We start from the raw sequence: 7,393 nt of genomic DNA, 5'->3' as shown, positions 1-7,393 counted from the left end.
TTTGATAGAGAAGTAAAGATGAAGATGCTGAGAAGAAAATGTAGACCCCCGTATTTTTTTATATTTTATTTATTGTTTATTTTAATTTATCGTATAACGTATGAAGCTACGTATTCGTAAGGTACACAAGTATTTGTGCTTAGGTTAAGACTTTGAGGCCATTTAAAGGATTAAGAAATTTAGAGAAAAATCCAATTTGGGTCTAGGAAAGTATTTTTAAAATATCAAGGCTTAGGACAAGCCTAGAAAATTTTCCCGAAAGGATTCGGTGAAGAATCGGAGAAATAAGGATGATTGAAGAGGTAATTTCGGAGTGGGCTTAAGGAAAATCAAGAGGAAAGTGAAATAGGAGCAGCCCAAGCCCATTGGCCCAAAAGGAGGGGCAGATTTGACTTTTCACAATTGAATTTGGGAGAGGTATTTAAGGAACACATTCCCTCAAAAAACCCTAGCCTCTTCCTCATTTTCTCACTTCTCCCTCTCTCTCTTCAGCTCTCCCTTTCTCTCATCCGTTCCCTTCTCTCTACGGAAGTCGCCGGAAATCGCCGCCGTACCGCCGCCGTCGCCGGAATCCCAATCCTCACCAAAATTTCCAAATTTTCTTCTCTTCCTCCCCTCTTTCCATTTCTCCAACCAAAATCAAGAAATTTAGCCATCCAACCCTCCAAAAACCCTAGAACCCGAAGCTAAATTAGGGCTTTTTGTGATTTCTTCTTTCCAAGCTTAAATCAAGGTAATATCCATCCTAATCTAGCCTCTATTCATCCGATCTACACCTATTTCTTCCTAAATCCGAGTTTTTGATTTGGATTTGTGATTTTGTTTGCATGAATCCGGTTTCACCTTAAACCATGAAGCTAGGCTATGGGTTTGGCAAGGATTTTTGGTAAGGATCTATCCATGCAACCTTGTTTTCGAGTTTTTTGGTTGAGATGTTGATGTTGGACGGATTTGTAGGTGAAGCAGGCCAAGGAGAAGGAATAGGACGTGATTTTTGAAGAGGAAAGGGTAAGGAATGGGTTTTGGACAAACCCTATAATTTTTGGAATTTATTTGGTTGATTTTGTTTATGTTGAGCTATTGTTGTTGTTGGAAAAATTGTGAAATTAGAGATTTGAGGATGGTTTAATTAGTCGGATTTTAATAGCATAATTTTCTTAGTGTTGGCATTTTGTTGTGGAAGATTTGGTGATTGTTGTTATGTAGTTTTGGCCAAAAGAAAAAGAAAAGGAAGAAGAAAAGAAATGGATTTGTTTTTGGAAGAAAAGGAAAATAAAGAAAATGGTAAAAATTGGATTAAAGGAGGTTTTACTGTGGTAAAGTGGTAAAAAGTGAAGAAGGTGAAAGTAAAGGTAAATTCGGTAAAAAGGAGGTAAAAAGTAAAAGTGAAAGTGTGGAGGTAAAAGTTATGGTAAAAGTGAAAAGGTGAAAAAGGAGAAGTAAATGGGTAAAAATAAAAAGTAAAACTTTATTTATAATTATTTACTTATTTATTTTTAATAAATAAGAATTATTTACTTATTTATTTTTAATAAATAATAAATAATGGTAAATAAAGGATTACTTGGTCAAAAGTCAAAGGTCAACTCCGAGAGTTGACCATGGTTGACCGACCTCGTAAAACGTGAGGATCGACTCGACTTTGGTCGCTCGGATTGGCGAAAGTTTAGCGGAGCGATAAGGACGTTTTCCTTTTTAAGAAAGAAGTTAGTTTCCCAAATTGGTAAAGGTTGAAAGAAATAATTAATGGCTTCATTGAAATAAAAATGATTTAGTGTACACGGTTACTTAAGGTTGATCATGATGTTTACCTGGATAATTACTTACAAATTAAGTAATGGTTCAGGAAACACGATCGTTAAGGAAGCTTAAGCGGAAAGCATCAGAGTGTGGAGTACGCCAGCATTTTCCAGGTAGGGTGAACTGTCCCTTCCTTGTTAGAGGCTTTTCGATATATGTGGAATGCTCTAGTATAATATTTTGTTGCCTGCAAGTATTTTTGGTTGTTCATTAATCGATGCCTCGTGATACATTTGTTTTCAGAATTGATAATTGTTGATTGCGAAAACCGAGGCTAGACTTGCATGTTAAGATACTGTACCCTTTGTATGTTTGTGTTTGTGACCTGAAAGTGAATGGGACCTAGACGCGTAGATTCCTAGGGATCCCACGGTGTCGATAACCGTGAACCTCCGGAGGGGGCTGTGCTCCTATGTTTGTCAAGGAAAGGTGAGTACAGACAGTGAACCAGTCATAGGAGACTCAGAGCCAGGAAATGGACACTTTCGCTACTTGTAGTCATAAAGACTATAGAGTAGTTGACCGGTTCTCGAAGGATGACGAACCAGGTCGGTCACCGATTTATTTTAGTTTAGCCGACAGGTAAGTATCTCGGAGCTCCAAGTTGTGTGAAGCATGCTGCATATGATTTCCTGAAATGAAACAACTGTGATTGTTTTTGTTTGCATTTGTTTTACTCGATTTTACAAATGCACGCAATCTATATTCTAATAGTTATGTTTTACCTATTAGTTTTCAAACCTAACTAAGGTTGGGTCGGCCCCTATTGGGCTAGCGAGGACGAAATGCTCACCCCTACATTTCAGGTTACAACGAGGTCATTCCGGACGATTTGGATTAGAAGTGGGTCGTTGGCCGAGTTCGTGTGTTGTTGTTCCTGTTGCTTGAAGTTCTTCCCTTGTGGTATTCTATCGATTTACTCGTTTTTCATTCCATGTTGAACTCTGTGAGGTCCGCCTACCTGGGAGCGCGCCTCACCCCTTTGTTTTATTGTTGTTGTTGAACTTTCCTTTCATTTCGGTTATGATGTAAGCCCTAAGGCGCCACAATGCACTTGCCCACTTTATTTTTAAGCTTTTCCATACTTGTTCATTTGAGTGTTGGGTTGTTGATTTAAAGTCCTTTCCTAAAAGTTTTTCTTGGTCTCCTATTTTCTAAAATTTGTATTTTCAAAAAGGCCTTGTAGTATTAAGTTGGTAGGTCTACGGTACGTCTACAACGTATCGAGCTCCTATTGGTTTAATATTACGGCGCTGTGGTATACCCATGCGGGTCGTCACAGAAAACAAAGACAAAGACAGTAAAGGAAACAAGTAGTCAATGGGAGCTTCTAAATGATGAGGACAAGCCTTTGTTGCGTAATCCAAAGGAGGTGACCGAAGAAGAGTACACCAAATCTATCAGACCCTTCCCAAGGATTTCAGTGAGGATAAGCCTTTGTCAAGGAGCCACTTTACCGCTGAAGTTGATGTAGAATTCAACGCTGTTCTGTTTGTTCCTCCTACGGCTACTCATGATCTATATGAAATTGGAATATGAGTGTAATGTATTTCAGTTCCTGCTTTAAGATTTGCCTAGTTAAAGAGTGGTGCGGCTGAAATAGCCTCACAATTTAACCCTGCAAAATGTAGTTGTCAGTATAGGATAAGCAGGGATCGTTCAGTCCGGGGATTGTAGGGTACACCTACACAAAAAGATCAATTAACAAATAAAAGAATAAAATGGGGGTTTTTGAATTTGGTTTCTAATCTACTTAAAATAAAAACAAAACAAATAAAACTATATACAATGATCGACTTCCCTAACCTAGACCAATACCACTCGGAAATTACTAAGTGTAAAAACAGAAAATCCATTTCAACATGCTACAAAAATGTGCCCATCTTAAATGCCTAGATAAGAGCCCAAATGAAAAGCCTCAGCGGATGAATCCATTTATTTGATTCGTTCTAATATAGGCTTGGATCGGAAAAGTCCTTACCAAGCCTAATACTACTAATTTTCGAAAACACTCAGCGTAATTCTCTTAACTAGTAGTATTATCTAACCCTCGAATCAACTCACACGTGCAAATTAACCATTACACATAGAATTTAACACGTAATTTCCAGAATCGTTTAATCATTAAAGCATGATTTTTACCACTCGTTAGAACTAATTACTACTTGTTTAACTCATCGTCTTAACAAATAACAATTACTCTTGGCAAATTAAGCAAACACACAAGAACTCTCACCGTTATTCTAGCATGCAAACTTATTATCCTAACTCTGAAATTTACCTAAACACATAAAAGGGCACAAGATTATAACATGCATCATAAAAGAATTCTCGAAATTAACTCAATAATAAACTGAAAATCTCAAAAATATTAATAAAAATATTCTGAAAATTTCATGTCTCCAATTACACAACTCGCAAATTGAAACACACAAAACCGAAACAAAAATTATAAGTAGAGTCATAGTTACACTTTGAAGCTTTCCTCAGCGGCTTAGCAACAAGGTGATGAACTTGTCTCTGCTATGGTGGTGGAGCGTCCTTGACTCAGCGCCTAAGAGCTTCGTAGATTGATGGATGGATGGTGGTCATGGTCTTGTAGGAGATGGAGGTTTGAGGAGTGAATTGGGCAGTCTTGGAATGGTTTTTGGCCAGGAAGTGATAGGCCAGGAAATGATCTTGGCTGGGAAGTGATGCTAATTCTGGTCTGGACGTTGCCTATTTATAGGGGATCATTGGTTGGCTTTTGTCGATCATACCCTTCATCATTGGACGGATGGGATCGCATCATAATTCCTTTAATTTCCCAACAGAAACGTCTCCTTTATGGCCTTAATTCCTCTCATAATGGGGTCTTTTAACAAGCTGAAACATCTTTCTCTTATTTATTTTCCAGTTGAAACATCTTTCTCCTTTATTCCCCAACTGAAAAACGTCTTTCTCCTTTATTCTCCAGCTGAAAACGTCTTTCTCCTTTATTTCCCTTCTTCATTGCTTGGTCAAATGTCTTAAATGCTTTATTTTATGACTCCATCATTGCTGTTTCCAAGAGTTCCACCAGGCAAGGTTTCCTACAACAAGCAGGAGAATATCAGAATTTTCTAGAGAAAATAAACGGAATTAAACTGTAAAGACCGCAAAAACAGTTGACAGTTAGGAATCCTGATCCAGCTAGGATTTTTCATGAATTTTACTTTTTCCGCCTATTTCACTTCAAACACTCAACAAGACTCTCAAAATGACTTAATGACTCAAAACACTAAACTAAGGGAGAAATAAGGCTAAAATGAGGCACATAATCAATAATATCGTCACACTTTTTTGCTCCTATCAAAGAGAAAAGAAGCTAACTTTTTGCTCCTCATTTTGCCTATTGTGAAATGGTTGCCTAGACAAATTATGTCATTCAATGTAACTGTGGTGGTTAGCTACATTTTCTCTAGCTTGTAACATAGTGGAATTTGAATCTATTCTGATCTTCATTACTGCTGTTTCAATCCCTGTGACAATTGTGAAAAAGATCCTGATGATGGTGACATGGTCAGTAATTTGGCCAATGACATAATCATAGATTAATAGTGATATGTTCATCACTGTAACATTGCTAGCAACTTTGCAGGTAACTTGAGGTTAATAGTGACTTGATCAGGGATTGATAGTGACATGGTCAGTTACTTGATTAGTGACATAGTCATTTACTTAGTTAGTGACATGTGATTAACAGTGACTTGCCAATGACATGTGTATAATAGTAACATGGCCAGTAACATGCAATGCGACCTGGCTAGTGATATGGATCTAACAGTGACTTGGCTATTAACCTGTGACTTGACTACTGACAGTTACTTGGTTAGTGACATGGTCAGTTACTTAGTGACATGTGATTAACAGTGACTTGGCTATTAACTTGTGACTTGGCTACTGACAGTTACTTGGTTAGTGACATAGTCAGTGACATGGTCAGTTACTTAGTTAGTGACATGTGATTAACAGTGACTTGGCTATTAACTTGTGACTTAGCTATTGACAGTTACTTGGTTAGTGACATTGTCAGTTACTTAGTTAGTGACATGTGATTAACAGTGACTTGGCTATTAACTTGTGACTTGGCTACTGACAGTTACTTGGTTAGTGACATTGTCAGTGACATGTAATGTGACATGGTCAGTTACTTAGTAACATGTGATTAACAGTGACCTGACCAGTGACTTTACATTTTTTTATCCCAATTCTACCATTCAAACCAGTGACTTTTTTACTGACTTGTGATCAACATTGGACATGGGCTCAACAGAGTAAATTAAACAGCATGAAATATACAGAAGCATAGATTAATCAGACTTGAGTGATGATAAATTAGATTTATGAAGAAATTCGAAGAAGCTAGAAGAATAGAAAAAGGTGAAATTCTCAGTCTTACAAGAACCATGTAAAAAATGTTTCACAATGCTGATGGATAACAAAGGTAAATAGAACAAGAGCCTAGTGAAGAAGGGCTGATTTTCGGCATTGAAAAGCGTGGAGAGCTGGAGGAACTTCGCGGTGAAAGTGGGGGTGTACTACCAGCCTGAAACATGGAAGGCAGTGAGTTGATCCCAGCCGCATTTGCACTAAGAGAGTTCCCTTAGGCACCGATAAAAATGCCTGACGATGCATCATCAATCAGAGACTTGACCTGTCAAATCAAACAGTGAACGACCTTAAAACAAACTTGTATGATGACATGAATGTGAACATATAGGAGTATTATGAGGGTCCTTACTCTATAAGTAGCAGAGCTACATCTGTTATTGAACAAAGGGAATACAACAAGAGGCAAAAGGACTGCAAATGATATAAATATTGCACATATGCAGCTAGGTTGGAGTAACAGCAGCAAAACTACGAAGAACCACCAAGAGCTACAAAGCTGGGGTATAATGCCCTTCCTAAAACTACAGTGACACAGCAGACTTTAGCCACAATAGCAAAGAAGGTGCATCAGATTAGGACAATATTACTTGACTTGATCAAGAACAAGGCTGGTGCGTACAAATTTACATTTCTATCACATAAATGTGGTAAAAGAGCCACAGACCTTGATTTGGAACAACCAATTATTTGCATGTGTGTGACAGTCAATGAAACAAATTATATATGTAAAGAAGAGGTTTCTATATAAGTTCAAAAGAATAATTGTATTGCATTTCTAGTGCAGTACAGCTTAAAGAAATCTCTTAAGTCTGTCTGCATTCTTGCTTTTAAGGCTGGTAAATGTAATAGATATGAGAAGTATGTTGTCAATTACTTAAGAAAACATGTCAACACCAGCAGTTTTTTGAAAGACAATAATACCATCATTTAACAAAAGCTCCAAACGATAAGTTACTATATGACAGCAAATATTTATTGCTAAATCCACCACTTCCCTATCACAAGGCTACTCCAAGAATGATATTAGTGAAAAATTTATCAAAACAACCTATCTAATTTGATAACAAAATAAGCCTTCTTTTAAATGATAAAATCACCATTGTAATTTAATCACGCATTATAAATGATAAAATCACCATTGTAATCTAAGAGATCAAGAATTATCAGATTCTTTAGTCAC

At 37.2% G+C, this 7,393-nt stretch overlaps 1 long non-coding RNA gene across 2 annotated transcripts; it reads left to right on the top strand.

The window, feature by feature from the left end:
* The first annotated feature begins 473 nt into the window (after window positions 1–473).
* LOC133724195 (uncharacterized) lies at window positions 474–2,911 on the top strand. Of its 2 annotated transcripts, none has more exons than XR_009853530.1 (5): window positions 474–733; window positions 862–886; window positions 958–1,008; window positions 1,847–1,913; window positions 2,607–2,911. It is a non-coding gene; the product is annotated as an uncharacterized LOC133724195 (long non-coding RNA). The 2 variants fall into 2 exon arrangements; XR_009853531.1 differs by having other exon boundaries at window positions 858–886.
* The last annotated feature ends 4,482 nt before the right edge of the window (window positions 2,912–7,393 follow it).

This window comes from Rosa rugosa, unplaced genomic scaffold (assembly GCF_958449725.1).
Source record: "Rosa rugosa unplaced genomic scaffold, drRosRugo1.1 SCAFFOLD_205, whole genome shotgun sequence".
Taxonomy (NCBI): domain Eukaryota; kingdom Viridiplantae; phylum Streptophyta; class Magnoliopsida; order Rosales; family Rosaceae; genus Rosa; species Rosa rugosa.
This window is presented reverse-complemented; position numbering and strand designations above follow the sequence as displayed.